The sequence below is a fragment of the Idiotropiscis lumnitzeri genome, unplaced genomic scaffold (genome assembly GCF_059441095.1).
Source record: "Idiotropiscis lumnitzeri isolate Australia: NSW breed Sydney's pygmy pipehorse unplaced genomic scaffold, RoL_Ilum_1.0 HiC_scaffold_198, whole genome shotgun sequence".
NCBI lineage: Eukaryota > Metazoa > Chordata > Actinopteri > Syngnathiformes > Syngnathidae > Idiotropiscis > Idiotropiscis lumnitzeri.
Window position 1 is genome coordinate 313,268 of NW_028283736.1, and position 11,876 is coordinate 325,143.

General features: G+C 39.8%; 1 long non-coding RNA gene across 1 annotated transcript; it reads right to left on the bottom strand.

Annotated features, from left to right (window-relative positions):
- Nucleotides 1–1,229: 1,229 nt before the first annotated feature.
- LOC148314880 (uncharacterized) lies at nucleotides 1,230–1,994 on the bottom strand. The gene is made up of 3 exons (XR_015841445.1): nucleotides 1,762–1,994; nucleotides 1,520–1,573; nucleotides 1,230–1,430 (listed from the first exon to the last, which is right to left on the bottom strand). It is a non-coding gene; the product is annotated as an uncharacterized LOC148314880 (long non-coding RNA).
- Nucleotides 1,995–11,876: the final 9,882 nt, after the last annotated feature.

Below are 11,876 nucleotides of genomic sequence, written 5' to 3' on the forward strand. Positions count from 1 at the left end.
ATTGGAGGACCACAATGGGTTCTAAAATATGACAGAGGGGCCGGACCAGGAGCAGATGGATGGAGTGTTTTGGAAACCTCACCTCATCTGAGAAAAAAAATACATTTAATTTTATATGAAAGTGAATAAAAGCATTCCAACAATAATATTTGTCTTTGAAAACCACAGTGTTTAGAAAATAAAACATTAACAAGGTTTATTCATTAAATTTTTTTCAAGTTCGGCGGCCCGGATTAAAACTTTTAACGGGCCGCATGTGGCCCCCGGGCCGTAGTTTGCCCTCGCCTGGCCTAGGGCATAAACACATACATGTAATATCCAATCCGCTTATTCTCACAAGGATAGCGTGCTGGAGCCTACCCAGCTGTCAACGGGCAGTAGGCGGGGCACACCCTGAAGTGGTTGCCAGCCAATCGCAGGGCACGCAAAGACGAACAACCATCTGCGCTCAAACTCACTCACAAATGCAACCTCCACACAGGAAAGCTGGGTCCCGGGATCGAACCCTGCACCTTGGGACTGCGAGCCGGATGTCCTAACCAGTCTTAACTCATTAAATACCAGCCATTTTCACTGGAGCAACCCACTCAATCCCAGAGTTTTCCTGGGTTTTGACTAATATTGCAAGGCCCACAGAATATTGTATTCTAATGCTATATAGACATGGAGCACACCCGAAGAAAGATGAGACTCTCTTCTTTCAACAGAAAAAAAATGTTTGTTCCTATCTTTTTCCATTCTTGAACAATCGGCATTTGAAAATAGCTAAATTTCATGAAAACTCCAATCCCTGGGGAAAAAACTGAGAAAATGAGCTTTTTGTAAACTGATGCATTTTGACCATAATTTGAACTTTGACACTATTATTTATGGCTTTTATGACACCTCTAACATCTAAATAATGCATGCCTTCTATAAAATAACAAAAAAAAGCACAAAAAATATGTTTTTGATAAAATAAATTTATTTGCACATAACACTAAACGACTGAACTGTTGAACTATGTACAAAAATGAAATACATCAGTGTCATACATACTTTTTTTTTGTGTGATATAAAATAAAACAGTTGCCTTGATGCAAGGGCACACAACATAGTTCACACCACATTCTTGTTTCACTCCGTTTGCCTTTGCGCAAACAGACCCGACACTTTCGTTGTGGTCTGGCTTTGCTGGTCCGTGGAAAATAGGCGAGCTTGTGTTTGTCCACTGGGGTTTGTGTGAAAATAATTGTCTGGGAAGTGATTGCTGGCATCCGCGATGTGCTGCAGAAGCTCATCCGTGAGAAACAGCTGCAGGAAATCAGCTGGCTCCACAGACTCCAAATGGGCAGCGGCATTCAGTGGTCCAGGGGTTGCTGTAAAGTCGATTTTCCTCGGTTGCCATCCAGTGTGACGCCATCCGGAACCACTGCTTCCTGATGCACAACCTGTAAATTACAGAAATATAAACAATTGGAAATATATATTTATTGCTGCATTTTATTGCTGGCGTGTGAAGTTTCATATTATAATTTACCTTTCTTTACACCAACAAGACGAGGAGGAACTTTCTTGCCGCGGGATGCACAATCTGTGAATTTTAGAAAGTATGCATGATTACCACACCATTCAGTATTGTTGTTTCCTCGTCGGGGAGGAGATACGCTCGCGTCTAACTGCACATTTATGCGACATTTTCTGCCCGCAAGATGCATGATATGTACAATAAAAGCATGAGGGGTAAAACCACATGTTCAATGGTAACTTGCGAGCGCTTACCTCCTCGTTCGGGGGGATCTGGTGAGGACTCTCAGCTGCTTTGGCTATTGTCCGAAGGCAGGCGATGCAGGCCGCAAGGCACGCGCACCCTCTTTAGACGCCTGTTTGTTGTGACGACGACGAAGCGTCATCCTCTCAACCAAAGCGTCTCCATCGCCTTGATGCTTTTAGGAAGCTTTTTTTTACAAAAACGCATTCCTCGATCGTCATTTGCTTGGAGGATTTCATTGCTAACGCTACTAATGCGACTGCTGCCGATGCTGCTGCTACCCACGCTGCTCTCCACACTTATAAGTCTACCCCAGGATCCCGCCCCCCATTTGTACCTCTGGCGCAGATTCAAGGCGGATCTTTTGCACCTCTGCCCCCTGCTGGGTGATTTTTACATGATTCACAATGCGGACAAGGCTGATTCTCAGTCAGAGGTTGCATCAGACCCTTATGTACACTATGACGTAAAAAAGACAGGAAACGTACTTATACGTCTTTGGTAGAGGGCGCCATTGCATTAAAAGACGTCTTTGTACGTCTAAGGGAGTAAATGAGTTGAACAAAGTACAGGGTCCTTCACCTGACTACAGATGATCTTCTGGGGACTTTATTTGGTTTTAATCACTTTTGGGGTCTGTATCTATGCACACTCCCTGGTTTTGCTACCTTCCCGGGTACCACATACACACTGCTTAGTTTCTCTGCCTTCGTGGGTACCACATACATATTGCTTGGTTTCTCTGCCTTCCTGGGTACGACATACACACTGCCTGGTTTTGCTACCTTCCTGGGTACCAGTCACACAAACGTCAGACGACTCAGCACATACCGACTGTCTCAGCACTACACACTTTCACTCCAAGGCAGTGCTGTGAACCAACTTACTGACAAGAGGTAGTATTTAGAATTTTAAAAAGTGCTTGAAAGGTTTTGTTCATGTAAAACCAACAGATTATGACATTATTATTATTATTTAAATCAGTATTAAACAGCATCAGCATAGGTTAAAGATATTATACAGACTATATACGATAAAAAAATACTAAACCACCCTTGCTTTTCCGTCATTTCTTGTATAAGTTAACACACAGATGTATAACATTTGTTTATACAAATATAACGATTAAAAAGTAGCTGATTAGAGTTTTAATTTTGTATTCATTAATCTGTAATAAAAATGGACATATTTTGGTTAATAAAATTAACAAGAAATAAAAGTAAAGGGTGTTCTAATACTTTTTTCAAGATTGTCCTAACATACATTTAATGTTTACAGTATATGTCTTCGGAAGAAGCGCAGCATTAGATTTTTTTTTTTGTTCTCTCTCTTTGACTTCTGAATTTGAATTTCTGTCACAGATGTGCTTGAATTCTATTTTGGATGATTTGTGTTAAACTGCACAAATATTTGAAGAGCCATAGAATTCAAGAATCACACCAGTGCTGCTACTCCTCCGAACGGGTGAACGCCCTTGATTAACAACCTGCGTTGAGGTGGCTTTTGAGATTCGTGGTGTGGGAGAAAAATCTCTGAAGGCATTCTTAGACTTCAAGAGAGGGTCCACAATTTTCAAAGATTCACTTCCGTCTGAATCAGAGGCCTCACTTGTATCCGGAATATATTCATCTCCACTGTCATCTGAGTTGGAGTAATAATGCTTATCCATTCCAAAGTCAGCCTGTTTTTTTAATCTAAAAAACAACAACAACGAAATATAAAGGATATAAGGCAGGAGACCAATAAAATATATGCAATTTGCTTGTAAGATTCCCTGAAATCTATATGGGTTGTTTACCTGTATACTTTTGGTCCTCCTGAGCCTTGGGATAGTAATATGGTCTGGGTCTGAGGCGCAAAGTTCAGGGGCAGGATTTGACAATGATTCGTCAGAATCTGTGTCGTTATTCCAAGGAAGATTCAGCCCATATTTTTTGTCCAAGGGAGGAGACTGGGTTGCATCAGAGTCCAAGAGAAAATTGAGAACCCATTAAATACTTAATCCCCAGAGGAATCTGCACAGAAAAAGGTCTTAATTCTATTTGAAAAAAAAAAAAAACTAAAATATTGATGAATGATATGACAAAATAATGTAATAACAAAATTAATTGACCGTAACAAAAAGCTCCCGGGAGGAAAACTACATTAAATGTTTTTTTAACAGGGCAGTGAAAATATTGGAAAATAAAAACGATAATAAATAAAATAATATAAAAAAAGAATTCAATGTGTATCGATGGACCCATATGAAATACTTATATCGCTATGTACTTATCAGCCATATCGCCCAGCCCAATATGTAACTGCAACTTCAAAACCTCGGGCCATAACAGGATTGTAACATGGGATGCATATCTTCATTCCTAAATTTGTAGATCCCGAGGAGGCTGCTCAATGGTCCTGGTAATCTAAACCTCAACCAATTCGGTCACAGCCAATGTTCTCCATCCTTGTTAAGAAGTTTTGAAATGATTTAATAGATATACTATTGCAAACTATACCAGAATTTTAGACATTTTAAACTTTTGATCACAATTTTACCTATTTTCTAAAAATCTGAAGAATCCACATGCCAAATCACCTGCTGTAGACACATAGGTTCTGTTCTGACAGATAATTCAGTTACAGGTTGTGTACTTAAAGCCAATAAGAGGGCAATGCAGCAGTCGACAACCTGACGAAAGCTTAAGTCTCCCAATGAGAGAACTGTAGTGGCTGGTAGGTTCTTAGATTGTAACATAGTAAAGACATATACTAGGCATAACTGTATATCATATGATGATGAGGGAAAATATTATTAGCTACGATTTATGTCCAGATATATTAGAAAACTTGTCCAACCAGCACAGGTCTATCTAACTGTAATTTTAACATCTCAAGACACGACAGGATGACCACATGATACGCATACCTCCTTTTCAGAGTCTGTCAAAACTTGAGAAGGCTGCTTCGATGTTCTGGTGGCATCAACCTCAGCCGATTCAGTCATTGTCGGTTGTCCTCCATCCTAATGAACAAGTTGAATATTAATTTAATGAATTAAAAAAAGAAAATGGATCAGAATTTTACACATTTTTGGCTTTGGCCACCCAAAACAAAAACTAACAAGTTCACGAATGAAACAAAACCAATTACTTTAGCGCATGACAATTAATCTTCAGTAGAGATATGTTGTGACTGATATTTCAGTCACAGGTTGTCTTTTGAACGCCACCAGGGGCGCAATGGAGCACAGGACAGCCAAAAGTCTTCTTGTCGGACACCTGTAGTGGCTGGTAGGTTCTAAGATTATAACATAGTAAAGGCACATACAACTCCTAACTGTATTTCATATGATAATGAAGGAAAAGATGATTAGCTATGATTTATGTCAACAATAAAAATGGCTCTACGGGGTCCCCACAAACACAAACCTGACAGTTGGGTGTCAGATGGCCAACATACCTGACACGCAATTCAACTCAACTGGACCCCACAACACAAGAAAAAGCTGAGTGAGCCTCAAACCAGACATACACATTCACTGACAAATATCCTGTGACACCAGATATATTAGAAGTCTTGTCTAATCAGCACACGTCTATCTAACTGCAATTTTAACATCTCGAGACACGACAGGATGAGTACACGATACGCATACCTCCATTTCTGAGTCTGTAAAGCCTGGAGGAGGCTGCTTCGATGTTTTAGTAGCATCATAAATTTATTGAATTAATTATATTTGAGGTTGGATAAGATTTTTACACATTTTAAGCCTTAGCCACCCAAAACAAAACATAAGCTCATGAATGAAATAAAACTAATTAATTTCGCCCATGCCAATTAATCTTCTGTAGACGCGTGTTGTGACCAGTGTTGTTTTTGGCAGGCATTTTAGATTTTGTCCAAGTCATTTGGACAAAGTGCTGATTTGTTTACATCACATTTAGTCATCCCAATTCGTTATAGTTTTAGTCCAGTTTTAGTCAACGAAAACTAAAAAAAGGGTTTTAGTCCAGTTTTAATCGACGGAAACGCAAAAAAAGTTTTACCCTAGTTTTCGTCAATTTATTCACAAAGGTTTTAGTCCAAGCGGCACGGTGGCCCAACTGGTTAGCAGGATGGCCTCACAATATTGAGGTCGTAGGTACGATTCTGGCTCCGGCCTTCCTGCGTGGGTTTCCTCTGGGTAATTCGGTTTCCTCCCATATTCTTAAAACATGCATGGCAAGTTGCTTGGACACTCTAATTGCCCCTAGGCATGAGTGTGAGCGTGGATGGTTGTTCGTCTATGTATGCCCTGCGATTGGCTGGACACCAATTCAAGGGTGTACCTCGCCTACTGCCGAAGACAGCTGGGATCGGCTCCAACACCCCCCGCGACCCTAGTGAGGAGAAGCGGTACAGATAACGGATGGATGGATGGATGGGTTTAAGTCTATTTGAGTTAAAACAAGGCATTCAAGGTTTCCACCCAATAACAAAGACTTTTGGATGGACTACAAAGGATTCTTCATTACAAACAGAAAAAAGTGGCAACAGTGGAATCAATGCTCACTGCTCCAAAATAAGCAGAGAAGCAAAACATTTTGTTGGGCAACTGTTGTGGCTTTATTTCACTAAAAGCAACATAAAATAATTTATGAACCACATGCTAACAATTTTGTCTCGTCAACGAAAAAAATTCATGTACATCACGTCATGTTTTCGTCATAAAAGAACCTCGTTTAGCTTGTCATCGTCATTAAAAAAGGGGCGTTAACGAAGTATTTTCGTCATAGTCATCAGTGACGAAAACAACACTGGTTGTGACTGATATTTCAGTCCCAGGTTGTCTCCTGAACACCACCAATTGGGCAAGGGGGCGCAGGAAAGCCTGGGGTCTTCTATTTTTACAGTATAGAAAGGCTAAATATCAAATTGAAACAGTGTTTTATATCATGAATATACAGGGTTGGTGCTGGTTCTGGTAGGGAAACCACAACATAAAGATGTCCTTAATTAGTCCCACAATGGGGATATTTGCAATATGGCATATGATGGCCTAACAGGGCCACCGCCCAGAAAAGAGTAACGCAGAACTTTGTAATACTGTCACTCCCTGACCAGTTCGTTGTTCCTGAAGAGCCAAACTTTGACTCAGACCCACAAATTTGAATTACAGATAGTGGACAATGGAGAACTCCCCCAGTCAGTCAGCATGTTCAACTTCCATAGAAACCTCAACATACATTTATTAGATTGCCAAACTAATTGGAAACTACATCACCAGAACACCACAAGTGGGCTCTGTTATTGTACTTAAAGATGCATCTTACAAACCTGTGTTCTCCAAGGCCAGCTGGTCCATAGTCTTAAGTTATTTCTTCGCCAACATCAATGTCTCGGAGCGCAAACAGACAGAGGTGTGGTCTGTCCTCTGTTGTCTTCTTCTTCATTTTACAGTTGGGGTGCATGTGGTCATCATTAACCAGTCTTCCCAGACTGCCATCTTCTTGAGCGGCATCAACACTTAAAATAGATTTAAAAAAAAAAAAAAACAATTATTCAATCAATGTCAGAAATTAATCTTTGAGACAATCTTGTGTACACAAAACATAAAAATAGGAAATCCACAATTTTTAAATCTTCTAAATCAAATCATACAAGAAATTTCTATTGGAATCAGACCCTATTAACAGCTTGTCTTTGAGACTTCATGGTCTATATTTTCATTTGTACAGATTCAACGCATGAATAAAAGTAATTACCGTATTTTCGCAGTCATAAGCAAACAAAGCGCCCTGTCAGTCGATGCGTCCATTAAATGGACAAAGTACCACTCACGTCCATCAGCCCTTGTCATCAACGAGCTGTTGGAAGTGCATGTTAGCACACCCTGCTGGGCAAAGAGTGAGTTGTCCATGCTTACAATCGACCGTGACAAATACACCATCTGACTATAATGTTTGGGTGATGGTGTTGGAAAAAGCTGGACAAAGGGCAGCTGTCCACAATGTTTTAGTCTGTCTTATCATTTATGTTATTGCAAGCAAGAAACGTCCCAGGTTTAGACAACAGACAAAAAGTCCAAAGCATAACAGCACATCTCTTTAAACAGCCATGCAAATCTCTCTAAACAGCTATGGGATTGTGGGTCTCTGCTCCCAGAATGCATTGCTTGAATTAGCTAAGGCTGAGTGGCTTTTGTATTATTTTCATTTTTTTTGGGTATATTGATGGCATGAGAGATACATGTTTGTGTTAATCTTATTTCTATGTTTCATTGTTTGCTTGTATGATGAGTTTTTTATTTTTTTTTGAAACCGTGACTCTAAGGAGTGTGGTGAGCAGCCAAGTCCCTCCCCTGACGTTGCTTTGTAGGCTATTGCCAATGCACCTAATATTGGCCTGAGCCATTGTCAGCTATTGTCAATAGAGACTTGGCGTCTGCTGCAACAATGGGGTGATTGCTCATGTTATTGGGGCATAGTAGGCTGCTATCGGCTGTGTCAGTGTGGGCAGCTCTGCCAAGTTCATGCTATGCTAACAGCAGCTGTGCTATCGTCTTGTCAGGCGGTGCGTCCAGTATATGTTACAAAGACAGAAATAGCGGCCTCAACAGGTGTTGCGCCCTTTGACACGGCGCGTCTTTTGGGTGCGAAAATACGGTATACATTTTTGCTTAGAGAATGATTTTTCCCCTAACACTTATGGGATGAGTATGTGTTTATTTTTTTAAATAAAAACAAAAATAAGATAACATCTCAATCTTTGCCTCACCTCCAAGTTTTTTCTTGCCGGCGGAAGTCAAACAAAAAGACAGTGCCTCTTCCATCCATCTTCCTGCGTTGAGATTTATCAGAATCTATCAATTTTCCTCTGTACTCCATAATAAAGAATAAAGTCGTCTTTCCTGAAAGGGGCCTTGGTAAATACTCCTCGACCTAGTTAACAGGGAAATCAAGATAGCTTCGTCATATTTTTAAGCACACAAATAAGGAGTCATCATATTCATTTGGGCCACTATACTAATGTAGGGTGGTTTGAAACATTGCTTCTTGTGAGGGATAGAGCAGAGCCCTTCTTTATGATTTTAAAGGAACAGACCAGCCAAAATTCATTTTCCAGCATTGCATTAGCCAGTATGTATTAGGACTGAAAGTACAAATGTCAATGGCACCTGGTTACGTAAAAAAAAAACTTTAAGATTATTTAGTTTCATAACAATGACATACACTGTATACACAGTCATATTGGATCGCGTCACGTGATCTCTGTGACGTATAACGTGCTTTACACTAGACTATCAATATCGGACTTGTTCACTGGTCTATTGTGGTATAAAAATGCCGGAGGGCGTCATCAAGTACAGCCTTAATTTAGGTAGAACTCCTACCATCAGGTTTCACGCTCACTGAAATAACTTGAAACTGACAAAAGAAAAGGTCAAGACACTCTTAATGTAAAATAACCACTTAAAAAACGATGTCAGCTTGGTTATCAGAAAACAATAATATATCTTAGCAAAAGCGTTAACATCATACCTTTAAATGAGTTTATATACTTCGCTTCTAACTCTGCAGTCTTGTCCAGACCCTTGACTGCATGTTCAATAGTATCCTGCTTTGGGGACTTCCTGCATCTCAGGGAAGGCATTGTTTATTCTATAAAGAAAAAAGACAGTTTTGTGTTGAGAATTATTAATACTATAGGCTAAATGGAGTTTTAACAATATCAGTGTAAGAAAAATAAATTATAAATTAAAAAAATATCAATCCCTCCATCCCAATTAATGATTTCAACCATAATAGTTTATATTGAAGTTTAAACAACAGACAGACAGATTTATGCAGTGTGACTACAAAAATCTTACCAAAATTGCATTCACAGTAACCTTTGCTTTAAGAATCATGTAATTAACCAGTGAACATCGTGTCTTACACAAAAATTAATGACAGAAATTATCATGGTACTTGCATTCTGTTGTTCTATAACAAAAGTGCAAGCTGTTAGCTCCGCAAAGCTAACGCAACAAGCTAGCGTCCCTCGTGCTCACATTCAATGCAAACCTGACCACCGGATGAAAATACGCGTCGGTTTAGTTCTTTAAATGAGTAAAAGCACCATGACGTTTTATAATTATTCAATGCTTAACTGGAGCTCGTCAATTATGTCGATGTAGGAGCACATGTTTGCTAGGCCAGTGTTGTAGGCCCACATCCATGGTGCTACTTTGTATAGTGTTTTCCACACAACTATCTCTAACCATGAACAAATGCACTCGAGGCATGTTTTGAATAAAAACAAACGAAAAACACTTACCTCTCCGTTTCAACAGCAGTTCGAACTTCGAAGTGGTGATATTCTCCAGCGTTAAGCACCTGCTCGAACTGCGAATAGGTCAAATTCAACAGCGTCTTTTTTCTGTCTTAATAAGGACGCGATGAGAGGAGGAGCGCTTGCCTTTTCGTCAGCACGCCCCGCGCGGGTGGTGCTGCTTTATCACTCTCTATCTGTGCCCGCCCGCCGGCATGTCGATAGAAAAATAATATTCCTTCAAACATTACTTTCATCTTCTTAACGTTTTGTAGTGAATTTAACAGGTTCACCACTTTTTTCAAATACACCAATGGAAAACAGGTCTTAATTGAGGAAACATACAAAGAGCGTCTCACAAACACCTTATGATGAGCAATGTAATTTGATCACGTTTTTTGTCACTGCCTGGACGTCGGTTCACTGGCCTGGTGGCAGTGGCTTGTAGACACTGTCACTGAGTGGGAACGGATCTCAAGGTGGGTCAAACTAACCCAAGCAGTGGATCGGTCCGTTTTTTAAATTTATTAATTTTTTTATTTTATGTATTTATTTATTATTTAATACAAGGGCTTCGGCTCACTACCAGTGGGCGGGACCAAAGAATTTGGGTTTCCTTTGAGCTAGGAGGCAGTCAAAGGCAGTCCAATCCCCGGCAACATAAAGCGCCTAGCTCTGGGGACATGGAATGTCATTTCTCTGGTAGGGAATGAACCCGAGCTGGTGTGTGACTAGACCAGTGGTTCTCAATTATTTCCTGTCATGCCCCCCCTACCAAGAAGAAAACAATTCGCACCCCCCCCCACCACAATTTTTTTTTACATTTCGTACTAATGTACATGTTCTTTGCATATTAATGTTAGATTGTCAATAAAATATCTTACCTTAACAAAGCTAAATTGATAAAAAAATATATCATTTTGAGAACGACTATTGTGAGGATCTCGAAACTCAGTACTCTGTGGTGCTAATATTGATGAGATGATAAATATGTTGAAGCCACAGAACAAAAAGATTAGATATTGTTTGGAAATTAATGACGTACATAACAAAGGAATATCAGCCTTGATTGGAGTACATTACTGCATTTAAATTTTTAATAAAAATGAAACAATTATTGATGTTATGACCACTATGAAGAATTTAAAAAAACAATATATAGGGATAATTATAGTTTTCATTTTGTTATGTTTAGTCTGTTCATGTTGCATTATTTTTATGACAAAGATGATGGTTAATCGTAGGTTTGTTGCCCAAATGTACCGTTACAACCTGATTAATGTTGAGAATGACGAACTCAAACTGGACACTAAAACGTAAAAACACATGGACTTCTTGCCCCTGTCCACACACGTGCACACACACACACACCATACACGAAGATCCGGGAGGTAAGGACGGCTGTCCTCTCCTACAACGAGGCAAGGGCCTCCACCAAGTCACCCCAGGGACAAGTTTTATTCCCTGATGGTCATCAAATTATGAGGATCTCATTCTACGCCGGAAGGGAGGAGGGGAATTTTTCCCTAATGTGAGGTTTTCGCTCCTCCACTGATGATCACACTGTTGTATGATTTCATTATGATGATCTGTCTTAAAGCCGTAAGGACATGATTTTTAAATCCACAACAGGGGGGAAATGTAAGATGGGCTGAGGATAGGTAATCAGTTTGTGTATTCATAATCATGTTTTTATACACTCATTAATGTTTAACACACACAGAGACACTTACTTGTTATTTTAACACACACACACACAGACACCGTATCCTGAAGATGTGTTTAGTTAAACTGACCTTGGGTTATGATTTTCTGCCTGCTGGAGTCCCTGGTGATTAGTTATTGATGC